A 14,224-nucleotide genomic window follows, 5' to 3' on the forward strand; every position below is an offset into this window, starting at 1 on the left:
ACCGTTTTCAATTTGCTGCTGCTTTAGCATTCGGAGGCTACACTACTCTCCCTTTTTAATTATTTGCATAGTCGTGTCAGAGAAAGATAGTCATAATTATTCATGTTGTTCATATTCAAGTCTTTATTGTTCTCATATTGTTTTGCCAGATAGAGTTAAGGTTAATATATTCTAGCTTTTAAGCCACATTATCCTTCTAATTATGATTCAACCTTGGCTTTGCTCTCTACCTCTCTCTTTTTTATCTCTTTTTTTTGTCCTCCACTCTCCTAATGAATGTTTTCTGCTGTTGTCTCCTTAGCATTATACCATATTTGTCATATATGCATTTTTTTTTACTCCCATGCCTGATATAAATTACAGTATGACTTGAGAAACTTAAAATGGTCTGCCACCATCATGGGCCTTGTATAAAATTAATTGCTGCCATGACAGATGATTGCAGGCTGTACTGACGTTAAGGTCATTAAGTTCTGCATACACTGTAATGAGGTAGGCACCAACACATACGATTGGCTGCCTATTATTTACCACACTTCTGAGGTTGGCTTGTGCTATTTTGCCCTTGATACCGGGAGAGGGGATTTTTCCTCGCTTGGGAACAAGAGAGCATGAGGAGAAAGGAAAGAAGAGAAACAACGCTTTTTTCTCTTTCACTGTCACACACAGGCAGCCTTGTGTTGGTGTGTATGTGTTGGGATGGCGAGCAGAGGAGGTGTCGGTGTGTGTGTGTGTTTGTGGGGGGGTTAGGCAGTGGATGTGACAGTTTTAAAGAGTCTGAACATGTAAATCAAAAATAGTTTGGGCCTTAATGGATGTGTTTTAGCAGATCTCTCCCAGGCAAAGCCCCCTCATCCTGCGTCCCTGCGACCCGCTCGCCTGTCTGGTGGGATGATGTTTACAATAATGGGGAGAGGCAGTCCAATTTCACCCAACACGCTAGACACGGCAGCCACCTCTCTCCGGCGGCCCCTGCGCCACATTTGAAAAGAGATGAGATTGAAAACAGCACTAACTTCATGTACAGGGCGACGTGAGGAGAGGCAGAGTCACGCCACAGACGAGCATCAGACGCAATTTCACCTTGGCAGGGCGCTTGTCAAAATCAAGAAATATCACGGGTTGTTTCTTCCTACTTTCCTCCCTTTTCTTCACTACAACTACTGTACGTTTCCTACCCGTGAGGTGCCACTCGCAAAAACATGCAAACACATTTTGAATTCTAACAGAAACACGCTGAGAAAAATCGCCTTTGTATCCTGTGACAATTTCCACATGAAACTTGCTGGGACACGCAACACACTGTAAGGTGCTGAGGGAATAATGTGAAAAAGCCCCTTGTATTGTCCCAAATGACAGCATTTCCTTTGTGTCTTTATTATCTGTCCTTGCATCAGGACACCTGTAAGAAACGTTGAATATGAGTTGACATCTGCTCACCCGTCCAAACACTCAGCACATATTGTGTGTCTTCTGTTTCCGGCAGCTGCTTCTCTTAACTTGTGGTCTTTGAGCTTTTATCTGCATCGCTGACACATAAAGTTAAATAGACTTGAGATGATCTTATAATGACAGAGAAACTAAATAAGAATGAATAAAATTGCCCTTTAGGAATTTTGAAGACGGGAAAAAACATAATGAAAAAACAATAAATAAATAAATCTCACACAATTGCTCCAATAAAGCAGGCGGGTGTGAAGTGTTGATATCAAAATAACGAATCCCCAGTAATTTTCTCCCAATGAAAAGTTTTAATTATGCATTGATTTTCTGGTGTGGAAGTGCATTAATGAGGTGTTATTTTTGGTTGGGGGCACAGAACGAGCGAGGTGAGCTGACAGCAGAAAACAAGAGCTGCTGGATGTGATGATGATGATGAGCAAGGTGATGATGAAGGACTGGGAGACACTAGTGACACAAACTGACCCTGCAATATTTTCCACTCATGTGCTTCACTTTTCATGTTGTTTACAAGTTTGTGTGTATGTGTGTGAAGTTGTGCATGCCAGTATGTGTGCGTGCAAATGACCATAAGCGTGCCTTCACAGAGATAATGAAATTTAGTTGTATTATATTGATCTGTGTGTATAATTATTTAGTTACACCTAATTTAGGCCACTGTTTGACTGGTTTCATATTGTGTGCAATTAATGGCCACTTAAAACTGATAAAGAGCACCACCACAGGATGAAAGTCCCCAAAAGCCAATGCGATTTTTACACTAGCATTTTGGATTACTACAATTAGAAGTTCAAGAGCTTCACAAACCCCTAACCCTAACCCTACACAAGTGCAAGTGGTCCTACATGTAACTACAACGTGGGTCTGAATCCAATCTGCAACGTTTTGCTGCATCTCTTTCCCTCTCTTTTGCCCTGTCTCTCTGTACTGTCCTGTTACAAGAAAGGGAAAAAATGCACCCCAGTGTTTGGCTCTAACTATTACACCATGGTCACATAACTTTTCTGTCACCACCACTAAATTTCAACTTGTGTTTGGAAGCCTTTCTTCTTAGAAAGTATCAGTAACTTAACTATATAGAGTGTGAATATAAACACAAGAAGACTTTAGAGATGGTCCAGTGAGTAGATAAGTTTTCGTGTTTGACCACCTCATCCGCCATGTCTTGAGCTTGTCCTAGTCACAGACCTTATTTTACCCATATTATTAAACTTCATTAAAGGGATAATTCAACATTTTGGCAAATTCGCCTATTGCCGTAATCCCTATAGTCTTAGGGGTAGGTTCATTACCTTTAATTGTCGGTGCAAACTGTTTTGAGATCGCCGGGGCAGACTTGAGTGCTGCACAGCGTGCAGTATTTGGGCTTTGGCTCATCAAATACACAGTACAACAACTCCAAAACACACAACTGGACAAGTTGTGACCTGCACATTCACCACGCTATGAAATAATAATGGAACATTACGAGATTGAGTTGTTTTTGAGGTTAATACATGACCGGAACTACATTTCGACACGGCTGCTCAGAAGAGTGACTTCAAAAGCGCAAGTAGTTCCAAGTATTTGCTTCATGTGTCGTAATGTTACACAATTATACGTTATTATTTCATAGCGTGGCGAATGTGCAGGTCACAACTTGTCCACGAGAGCATTTTGGAGTTGTTGGATTGTGTATTTAGTTTGATGAGGAACACGTAGAAATACCATGAGCCTCCGTTGCATTAGCTGACCAGCTCATGTCTCTGCCCAGCCGATCTCAAAACAGCTTGCACCAACAATTAAAGGTAATATGTACTACTCCAGAGACTATAGGGATTATGGCAATAGGCGAATTTGCCAAAATATTGAAATATCCCTTTAAAGAAAGACACTGATTTCAGGATGAGGGGACTGGAAGTGCTAAAATGCTAACTAGTTTCTTGGTTTTAGAACTCCCTCTAATACTCTGTTTAAGGGGTAAAGAGTTTATATACTCTATGACAGCAAATGAGTGCAATACATATTTTACTGTGTAAAAAGTTGATCATTGTCGGAGCTGGAGAAAACTGGAGATGTCATGATGATGGCATTAGGGTTACCTCAGAGCTGCTGAAGTTGTGTGGACTTAAAAGGACAGTGTTATTCATCAGGTTGTCGGTGTCAGAGCCTGTCATACTAACCCACTCACTTTTTGCTTGAATTATTCATTAATGATAGACTATGCTTTGCAAAGGCTCCAGACACTGTAGGTGAAGTAAGGATGCTTTGAAAACTATTTCATGAATACAGTATAGGCCAGTCAGCTACCTTCATGTAAAGGTTATAGTAAAATTCACAGACAAAAAAAATCTATTTGTGTTTATTCTTTTCATAAACACCACCAAATACACTTTTCGGCTGTACTTGGTATGTTGTTCCTGGCATCTCGGAGAACATTCCTCCACACCTCTCTGGATTTTGGCTGTGAATGCTCATGGGTGGAAAGAGCACTGAAATATTTTTGCTGAAATAAAAATGTTATACAGTGTATATATACTGTATATTTTTTAATCAAATGACATGGAGCGTAACCATACCTTATTTTATTGTCACAGATTGTTTGCTATCATGTCTGATCACCTGTCACTCTGGTATTTGTACCTTTGGATTCTGGTCCCAGTAGAATACTAGTAGATGAATGAATGAATGAATGAAGCCTCAAGCCTATACAGACAGCAGAAGCACACAAAGTGAAAAAGAATTAAAATGTGTTAAAAGACAACAGACACACCGAGCTACACCAGCTCTGTGTCCCTGGACATTGTCACCTCCTCCAAAAATGTTCCTTATATCCCCCCTAATTGTCCTCACATTTTGATCTGTTCTTCCTGATCCCTCTAACCTTCTACCATACCCCTCCAAACTCTGTCCTCTGATCCAGACACTGGTCCTTCACTAAGTCACCCTCATAAATAAGGTCAGTGCAGACAAAGAGGAGGAGAGCAAATCATATCAGAGGAATAAAACCTGGTTATTTTTGTACATTTGTAGAGATCCTTACTGTGTGAAGGGTCAAGCCCACTTCATTTTGCTCTGATCTCAAGGCAATGTGGAGAGGGATGAGAGGAGAGAAAGAGAGGTTCATTTCATCACAAAAAGAGAGAGAGAGAGAGAGAGGGAAAATGAGGGCAAGAATTTCGCTGACGAGTAGGGTAGACTGAAAAGGTTAATTGGGCTGTTATCTGCCTGTAGTTTTTGAAGGATTTATAAGATGTCCTGGATTCACGCTCACTTTCTTCTCATGCTGAGACATGTTCTCATGCACAAGTGCACACCACCTCACACTTGTCATAGACGCACACACACAGAGGCTCAATAAATGAAATGGTGAGCAATTTTAAAAAGAGAAGAAATACACACCAATGTTCCCGACATGTTATTTAAAACCCTAAAGAAGCTGCCTGTAAGTTTTGCTATTGTTACATAGGTAACTTTAGCTTTAACAGCTCACTTCAGAAGGCATGTTGCTAGTTTTACTCATCAAGAGCTGCCCTGTTTTTAATACAACTACAATGTCTTTCTTTCTACTGAACTTGGCACAAACTTAAATCCAGTTCACTTAACACAAAACTAACATAATCTAAGAAGGAAAAAATCTATTTCCCAAAAATGTACACCTGTTCTATCAAGCTTTTAAGAGTCCAGCAGCACAGAAACATGTAGCTAATAAGGTTAATGGGTGTTTTTTATTGAATCCTGTGTGTAGGTCACATCCTGCTCACTGGGTCTGTTTTTAAATTTGATTTTATGACTTCAAGACTTTTCTTTTCAAATTAAAACATTTTTTAAGGGCCACATTAGTACATTATATCTGTGCTAGTCATGTGTGCACAGAGTCAGCAAGACAAAGACATTTATGCGTATGCAAGGACTGTAATGTGCATTGCTCTACGGTCCAAAAAATGCAGGAGAAATGTGTGGCGTCTGGATTAGTTTAGTTGGAATAAAACTGCTAGAGGAAATGTTCAGATACCTGATGCAAAGACCATGGGCATGGTTTTACTTTTCCCCTGCTCTGACTCAAAGTTTTTCAAGTGAGAATGTCAAACAGTAACATGACAGGTGGCATCACTCCAGCTTTGAGCCCTGAATGCAACAAGGTCATGCCTCTCCTCTTCAAGTTGTCAAACCATACTCACAGTAATTGAAACAAAAGTGGGGCCAATGGGCTTGTCAAATAATGTATTGAGCACACAATAGATTTTCTGAACTTTATCTTCATGAATTAATCAAGTTTGATTCAGTTTTATCTCTATTCTTACTTTTATCTAGTCCGATCAATAAAGTTTGACTAATCCTTGACCATGCTAACAGCGTACTACTGAACTTTAACAAGTGAGGTCTTCATGCAACCTTAGCATGAACTCAAGTGTTTCACTGATGTTATCATGTTGATGCAAAGCCAGTCTTATCAGTGATTAAGTGATCATGCAAACAAACTAGATCAATGAGGAGCTTCTCTATCAAAAGGACGACATGGGAACGTATAAGGTCAAATTAACTATATTACCTACATGACCATACAGGTGCAAATCCTACTCAACAAAAACAGTAACGCATATGATATGTGCATGAACTATTAAAGCAGAAGTAAGTGGTCCGGTCGTTTTCGCTAATGCTGCATTCCAGGCAGGCTTTTGAAATCGTAAATTACAGCTTCAAGTCACAACTTACGACTTTGTAGCGTTTCAGGCAACCCACTCGTGTTTTTCCGACCTGTTTTACCGGTGAAAGTCACTATAACGGCCACTCGTAACTTCCGACCGGTGAACTTGTACCAGATCGAACTGGTACCACTTCACAGTCGGAAAAATACGAGTTTCCTTGAACGCACCATAACAGTCCTCGTCCCTACGTCGCCACATTCACGGCGTTCCTTGGCTGCACACACAGCCCTGCATGCCGTTCTCTCTCCTCATTGGATAAAAACTGTTGATACGATAAATGTTTTCTCTTCGGCTCAGAGCAGAGCAGAGGGACTGAGAGACCCGTGTTTCAGTCCAAACACTCTATGTAAGTGATTGCTGTCGGAAGATATAACTATTTAAGACTTATATTAACACAAATATATCACTTACTTCTGCTTTAAATGAAGTGATGCAAATTACAATTTGATATGTTTATGTATTTTTCCTTTAATCATTTCTTAATTTTCAAAAACATGTAAACATATAACATCAACATTTATTGACATTTTTGATCTACTATGTTATTGATCTTCTGTATTTGTGTACCATTCTGTCTACAGTATGGACACACATGCATTTTGGAATTGGTTTGAACAATATGCCAATATATGATTTGTTTTCCCAATTTCTATACAAACATGTCTTTATTTTATGTTTTTATACTTTCATTTACAGAATGAAATATTACATTTGAGCGTGGAGGTTGAGAAACCAAATAAATACATAGTCACACATGATTGACCACTTGTGCTCAGTACAAGTACTACAATTGTTCAGATGTGTGCAAGATTTGTTTGTGAAGACAAAAAGGACTTCGCAAGTGAAATGACTTCAGAACCTCTGATGAAAATATGTCCAGATATTCAAAAGGCAGTTAAAGTAAATGCCATTAAAAAATTACCCACCTGTCTCTCCAAGGTACAGACACACAGCACAACGCACTGATTCCTTTTCGTACTTATTTGCTTACTTAACGCAAGGAGAGAATGGAAGCAGAGGGCACTACTCTGCCCTTGACAGTGGCCCCTTGATTAGCAACCACTCATTTGTGATGTTCACTGGCAAATCAGCGACCATTCACATGACGAAGAGTGCCGCTGAAAAAATGAACAGCTGTCACCATGTGATGTGTTAATTTCCTGACAGTCTCTGCGCTGAAACCAATTACTGATTTAAGGGCAGGGAGAGAGCGGCCCTCTGCACACGCTCATTAGGCTCCTTCAAGACTAAAAGGATAAAAGCAAAACAAGGAGCGAGAGAGAAAGAGAACGAAAGAGGAAGAAAGAAAGAAATAGAGACTTTCACACTCTTGCTGTCAGCTGAAAGCCTTGTATGTACAAAATGTCATTTTAGAAATAATTAAAAACAAAACTAACAGAGCCTAGAGTGTATAAGGATCATATATTAGTGAAATTGTGTTTTGTAGGAAAAATAGAAATTTACTCAGCGTGGTAAGATGTAAATTTACTGCTCTGTTTTCTGTTCTTACCTCTTCGAGTTTGAGCAATATGCTTCACTTCCTGGTTTTACCATAAGAGCAACAGCCATTTAAAAAATGTCACCGTCTTTTTCTTTATCCATTTTATTCCATGTATATTAAACAAATATATGCAATGCTTCATTTTCTTTTTTTAAAGTATATTTTTAGGCTTTTTTGCCTTTATTTGATAGCACAGTGAGATAGACAGGAAAGGGGGAGGCAGAGAGAGGGGGAATGACATGCAGGAAAGGTCTGCCCGACGCGGGATTCGAACCGGGGACGCCTGCGTTGAGGACTGACTTCATTTACATATGAATTAAAGGAAATTCACACCAAGGATCAATTTCTGAATATTAAACTTGATAAATGGCACATTTAAATGTCCTTAAAGGTGCTTATGTCAGATAACGTGGAGTGTATTTCCCACATACACATCTACAAAGACACTTATATTTATATCCTATTCACTAGCATTCTTCTTCTTCCCTTTTTTGCTAATGTGATACTGCATATCTTGGAGTGGTAATGTCACCTGTGGATCAGTGAAAAAGGATGACACCTTTGAGGAAGGTGCATCATGTCACCCATCTGTAATCATGTGCATCTGTGTGTGTGCACAGAGGGAAAATCTATAGGAACCTTTAATTGAGGCTTGTGTCAACAAGTACAACTAGGTGTGGCTTCATTATCATCTAAATGTTGTTTCCCAGGTTGACATCTCATCACTTCCATGTCTTCTAGCACGCAGTCTTCTTCAGCTCTGCCAGTGTACTTCTGCCTGTGGTGCAACCTTATAAATGGAAAATCAGAAAGGACATTTATATAGCGCTTTTCTAGGCTCTACCACCACTCAAAGCACTTTACACTACTAGTCACAGTCACTCATTCATGCTCATATTCATACATTTTTTCTACACATTGTGCACTTCTGTCTATCTTCACTTCTATCAAACCATTCACACACAAATGATATGGGGGGCAATTTGGGGGATTTTGGATTTTCACATGTGGACCCTCTGGTTAGTGGACAAACTGCTCTACCTGCTGAGCCCCAGACATTAGTGGGAAAGCTTTGCTAGAGTAGGAATGGGTTAGGGTTAGGGTTGTCAGTAAAACTGAGAAGAACTGGGACCCATAGAAAAATGACTCCGCAGTGCTCTTAGAGGTCTGCATGTGTTCCCTTTCACATTTACTGATATATTTCTGGCCCTAGTGAAAACTGTCTGAAAGGTTCCATGAATAACTTTAGTTCCTATATCATACCATGTGATAATAGTCTAGTGTGAGACGACACCTGAGTGTCTAGAGTTCTAGTTCTAGTCATCTGCCTTGAGGACATCTTATAGTTTATCTTCCAAGAAGTCCTTCACACAATCCACAATGTACCAGTGGCCATGATATAAATCAATGTTAAAAGAAAGTGGTGGTAAGTGGCGTGGTTGGTTTCTTCATGGATAGGCTCTAATAAAATACACATTGCTAGAGTCATTGCTGATAGCCTTCTGTGATGTTGACTTGATGAAGCCTGTTGTTGACCTCTAGTTGAGAGTTCTCTGAAATTATTATTTATATTTATTATTCACATAGATAACACCCAGAACCACATGCCAATAAGTGTTTGGTCTGCTGGCACTGGAGTAGACAGCAAGTTCAACCTTACTAAATATATCACTCTTGACATCCAGTAATGCTGATCTGAATACTGAATACAGAAGATGATGTAAGATCAAAATATCTTATCATGAAATATAACTTAAAATCATTTAGAACCTTCTGCTTTAAACCAGCTGGCAGACATGATCACATACCAAGTTCATTCTGCTTTTTTTCTCATTGATAACCCACATTATGCTGCTTCTGTGATTCCCAGACCTTTTCAGTCTGAGGGCCAGTGGGGGCAACCATATCCCCCTGTGGGCCTGCTCGTTCACTGTTCCCTTCCACCAATCGAGATAATGTTGGAATATTTATTCACTGTCCTCCATGACCCGTTGCGTGCGTGTGTGTGTGGAGTACGATGCAGCTGTAATTGGGATGATAGTTAAGGGGGCCTCTGGGTTATTCCAGCGACGGGCCTGGCATCTTTAGAAACATGGCCCCTAGTCTGTGTCCCTATCCCTGCTCCCTCGCTCAGCCTAATCTGCTAATAATACCTTTGTCTAATGGTGTCAATGGCTATATATCACCCCAGGACTAGAGAGAGTGGGAGGGAGGTGGGGAGTGAAAGAGATAGTGGTGGAGATACATTCAACAGCGTGCTGTCTGAAGCGGCTGAAGATCCAACACTGTATCCACCAAAGAAATAATCTGTAATATAGAATTTATGTATATAAAAATATAATTGTATCTATGTATTATGTTGAAAATAGCAATACGTTTGACAAAGAAGAACGGCAAACAGGTATCTTTTTGAGTTTCCTCACACTTAGATAAGAAGAAAAAAATGAAGCCCTAAATCCATTGAATTAAGAGTTGTAAACACTGGCCATTAAATCAACAGTTCAAGTCCCTAACAAGGGTAGTCATCATGCAGCCATGGTCACCAAATTGCTCCTGAATGAAGGCAGATATTAATGAGGTCTTGATGGAACTGGGCTCTTGGTATAAATGTCTTGATGTTGAGAGCTAAAACAAGACATTCTCATCATCAACGGCAGCCGCCTTCCCCCCAAGTCTTTAGAGATCAAATTATGCTGGATATCAAATAAATGAGTGACTTACACTTAATTTCACAAAGAAAAGAGGGTGAGAAAAAAATAATTGATCCCTTGACTTTCTTACAAGATAGAGAATTGTAAAACAAACTCGTGGAGAGAGAGCCCCGTCTCCTCTTTGTTCATAAATAGGTGATTATTTTTAATTTTCTTTAGATGAAATGCAGTATCTCCCATGAGATGCACTTGGCTAGTTATTCTGCAGAGCGTGTACATTTTATTTATACAATTGGGCTTGAGTAAACAAACTTTATTTCTTCCAGATGAACTGACTCAAAAGACACAGAAATGTTTGAAGTGTAAAAATGAATGTAATAATAATAAGTATGGACCAGATCATTTTCAAGTAGAATGAACATATTAAACTACACTTAAATATATATTGGGCTGGTGTTTTTTAAGGTTGTATGTCAGCACAGGTCTGCTTTAACATGGATTGTGCTCATTTGATTCATTCATATTTATAGTGCAGTATTGGATAATTATTTTTGTGTCTAACTTTTGACAACCTCCTGCAGCCAGTACTTAATCAAGGAAACAAAAGTCAACAAAGTTTGTTTCTTATAAGAAGCATGTGCACATAAAATATTGCTTTTATTATGAATCTACAGCAGCACCCCCACTTGTTCTCTGTGTGTCCTCACCTGGGTGAGGCGCCGTGTCCCTCTGTGGACGACGATAGTGATTGCTACCCCTGGACAATAGTGTGGGAGGACAGCTTGATCTTCAGGCTTCTCTATTGACTAGGACCGGTGCAGCAGTTCTGGCTGGCTGCTTCCCTGAGGCCAGTATTGACACCCAGGTTCTGGTTTGGATAGCAGGGTCGCAGGAGTAGGACTCTCCTCTTTTGATTAATTGAGCACCAGCCTTGATTAATGATGCCTTTAGCCGCAATCTTCCTGCCATGAACTCAAACTTTTATATAGCCATGCTACAGGGGAGGCCTCCTGGAGTGAAGGCAGCTTTCTTTTTTTTTTAACCTTACCTTTTTTCACCTTATTGTTTTTTTGTTGTTTGTTTGTTTGTTTTTTAAAGGTAGGGATCATTTTAGTTACATCCTGTTCTCACTTGTAAATCACCCTGTTTGTTGATGAATCTCCCGCTGGTGTGAAGCGACTGCTCATAACTTACATTTCCCCCATTATCAAGTAATCTTTTCTACTTTTACTTATATTTCTGTGAACACATAGTTATTTCTGAATGTTTCAAAAACAATGTATGACTGTATAGTTGTGAATTACCTAGCCCAGTCTGTGCAGCAGTAGTGAACCAAGTGAACCAAGTTGCATTACTGTCTTGTGGGAGCACTTGTCTGAACCCAAATCCTAATACTTTGCTAAACCTATGCCCTAAACTCTTAAAGTAACCATGGCGACAAAGGTAGGTACATCACCCCCAGTAAAGTCTATGTTATTATTGTAACTATGAGAATCAAGAATTCCTTCCACTGTATGGGAGCTATTTCAGGAGACACACCTCTAGGTTTAATCAGAGGATTGAAAAGAATAAAATAAAATTGAAGGTGTTAAAATGCTTTACTTACTTAGGTGACTGTGACATTTTCATGTGACTAATTGTGTATATCATTTAGACATAGGTGAAATTTAAACCCCACCTTTTTGAGCCTGTTCAGAATGTAATGTGTCAACAATTTTGATGTTTTGCTAAAGGCGTTTCCCTGTAGATTCAGTCTGTCTTTGACCTTTGAGGTTGCAGTTTCTCCCTCTCAACACGGTCTCCATAGCCAACAATGCCCTTGTTTTACCTCATTGTCCACCACCTCATCCCAATTACCCTTAAAAATAAACAAAGTGCATTTAGCAATAAATGCCCCGTAACAACAAAACATCATTACACGGCTGCTGTGGTGCACAAAATGCATTGCAGCTGAGTCACCATCTTAAGTTCACTGAGTCACAAAAAGACTCCTGCATGAAGTGGAAGCTCCACAGAGGACCTCTCCTCCCCCTCTCGCTTTATTACTTGTTTTAAAGTAAGCATCTTGGGCTGGTATGCCAGTGTGGGCTAATGCATGCAGTTTGCGCAGCTGCGGTGCGGGACGGCAGACAGCCGATCATGGCGTGATTTATGACGCTGACCGCTGGCTGCGTGGTGCAGGCTAATGACACATACACTAAAGTCATTGATTTGTATGAATGCCCTCCGCTCTTCATCTATCACAATTTAATGTTGGAGTTTGCAATGCAGAGGTATAGAGGAGGATGAAGTGGAGGAGAAGGGGGAAGAGGAAGGGGGGAGGTAGCATCCCAAGGAGGAGGTGAGGCAGAAGAGGATGGGGAGGTAGAGGGGAGAAAATCGACGTGCAGCCGCGCCGGGCTGGTTTAGCTGCTGTGGAACAAGAGAAAGAGAAGCAAATGGGACACAGGGAAAATGGAGTCCAGGTACCCCACCCCCACCCCACCCTCTCCACTCCCTCTCCTAAGTCATGAGTCATTTGCTGCTCCGCTTACATCTCCCCCTTTTCCTCTACTTTATGAAAATGGCCGTGAATTGTGCATAGTGGACACTGCACTGTGCTCAGTAAAGCGGATAATAGCAACAACAAAGAGTGTGTAACGTAGGACTCACGATCAGTCGACGGGAGAAAAATGGAAGGAGGGACAAAGAAGAGAAGGATGGAGGATCTCAGCAGGAGAAAAAAAAACAAAGGGCGCAGGTTGAAAACCAAGAGATCACTGTTCACTCAGGCTAATACATGAAGGCGTTTAAAGGGCCATCTGCTTATCTAATGACTGCAAAAGTTTGGAGTGGCGGCTGCACATGATGGCAACACGTGTGCTCAGATTTTTTCACCAGACGTGCACCTGTGAGTGCATGCGTGTGATTGTGTGAATGAAGCCACCTGTATGTTGATTGCTACATATCCTACTGTCAGTAAGTAAGTGTTTTGATGCAACATGTATACAAAGGTTCACATGTGTGTATATAGCGAGGCAAAACAGACAAATGTCTGGGGCCCCTGTAAGGGCAAAGGGGGCCTCTGAAACCTCTCATATTGGCACATTATGCAATGATAACTACAGTATAAACTCATAGAGCCAGTGGTGATGTGGGCTGTAGCTAATTGTTACAATTGGTACAATGGTAAACTTTAGCTTTTGACAGTTAGTCCATGTGGGGCCTGGGGGTCCCTCCATGTGCTTCAGTGTGCTTCTCTGCCTTGTCTAGGATCATCACTTCATGTAAAGGTCAGCATGAGGGATAGCATAGATAGACTAAGAGTCCAAAATTTCCCAAGACACAATATAAATATGAACAGCATTTTCACATAAAGTATTGCATTTAAATATTCAATTCACCACAGTCACAAGTAAACCCATTTTAGTTTCAGGCCATCAGTTAGTGGTATGTACAAATACTTTTACTTCCATTTATATGACTAAGGTCACTGTGAACTGAACAAAGGTGCAGAACTACAGATCACTACAATTAAAAACTATGCTTTATTGTAATTTTCGGTCAAGCAGATTATAAAATCATAGGTTGATGCACATAATAGAATAAAGGAGCCTCCTAAGATAGGTAATAAGTGTAGGTTAGGTTCTAATTGAGTTTGAGTTAAACTCAGTGAAGCTCATTGTTCTGACCATGATGTCATCTCTCTTCCTTTTCTCTATCTCTCCTTTCTTTTCACCTTAGGCACCTCAGTCTCTCATCTGATGACATGGCACAGATGGAGCCATGACTCATCGCTTACAGCACCCACTTTAATTATGGCAGATGTAAACAGCCTTGTCAGTTATGCTAATCTGAACCATAGCCGGCTGCTTCGTCAGACAAACCTGTCTCTCAAACTTCCACGTCATGTAAACCCTCTAAGCTCAGTAAGCCTGGATTGT

This window comes from Trachurus japonicus, chromosome 3 (assembly GCF_045865225.1).
Source record: "Trachurus japonicus isolate A0001 chromosome 3, Traja_1.0".
Classification (NCBI taxonomy): Eukaryota; Metazoa; Chordata; class Actinopteri; order Carangiformes; family Carangidae; genus Trachurus; species Trachurus japonicus.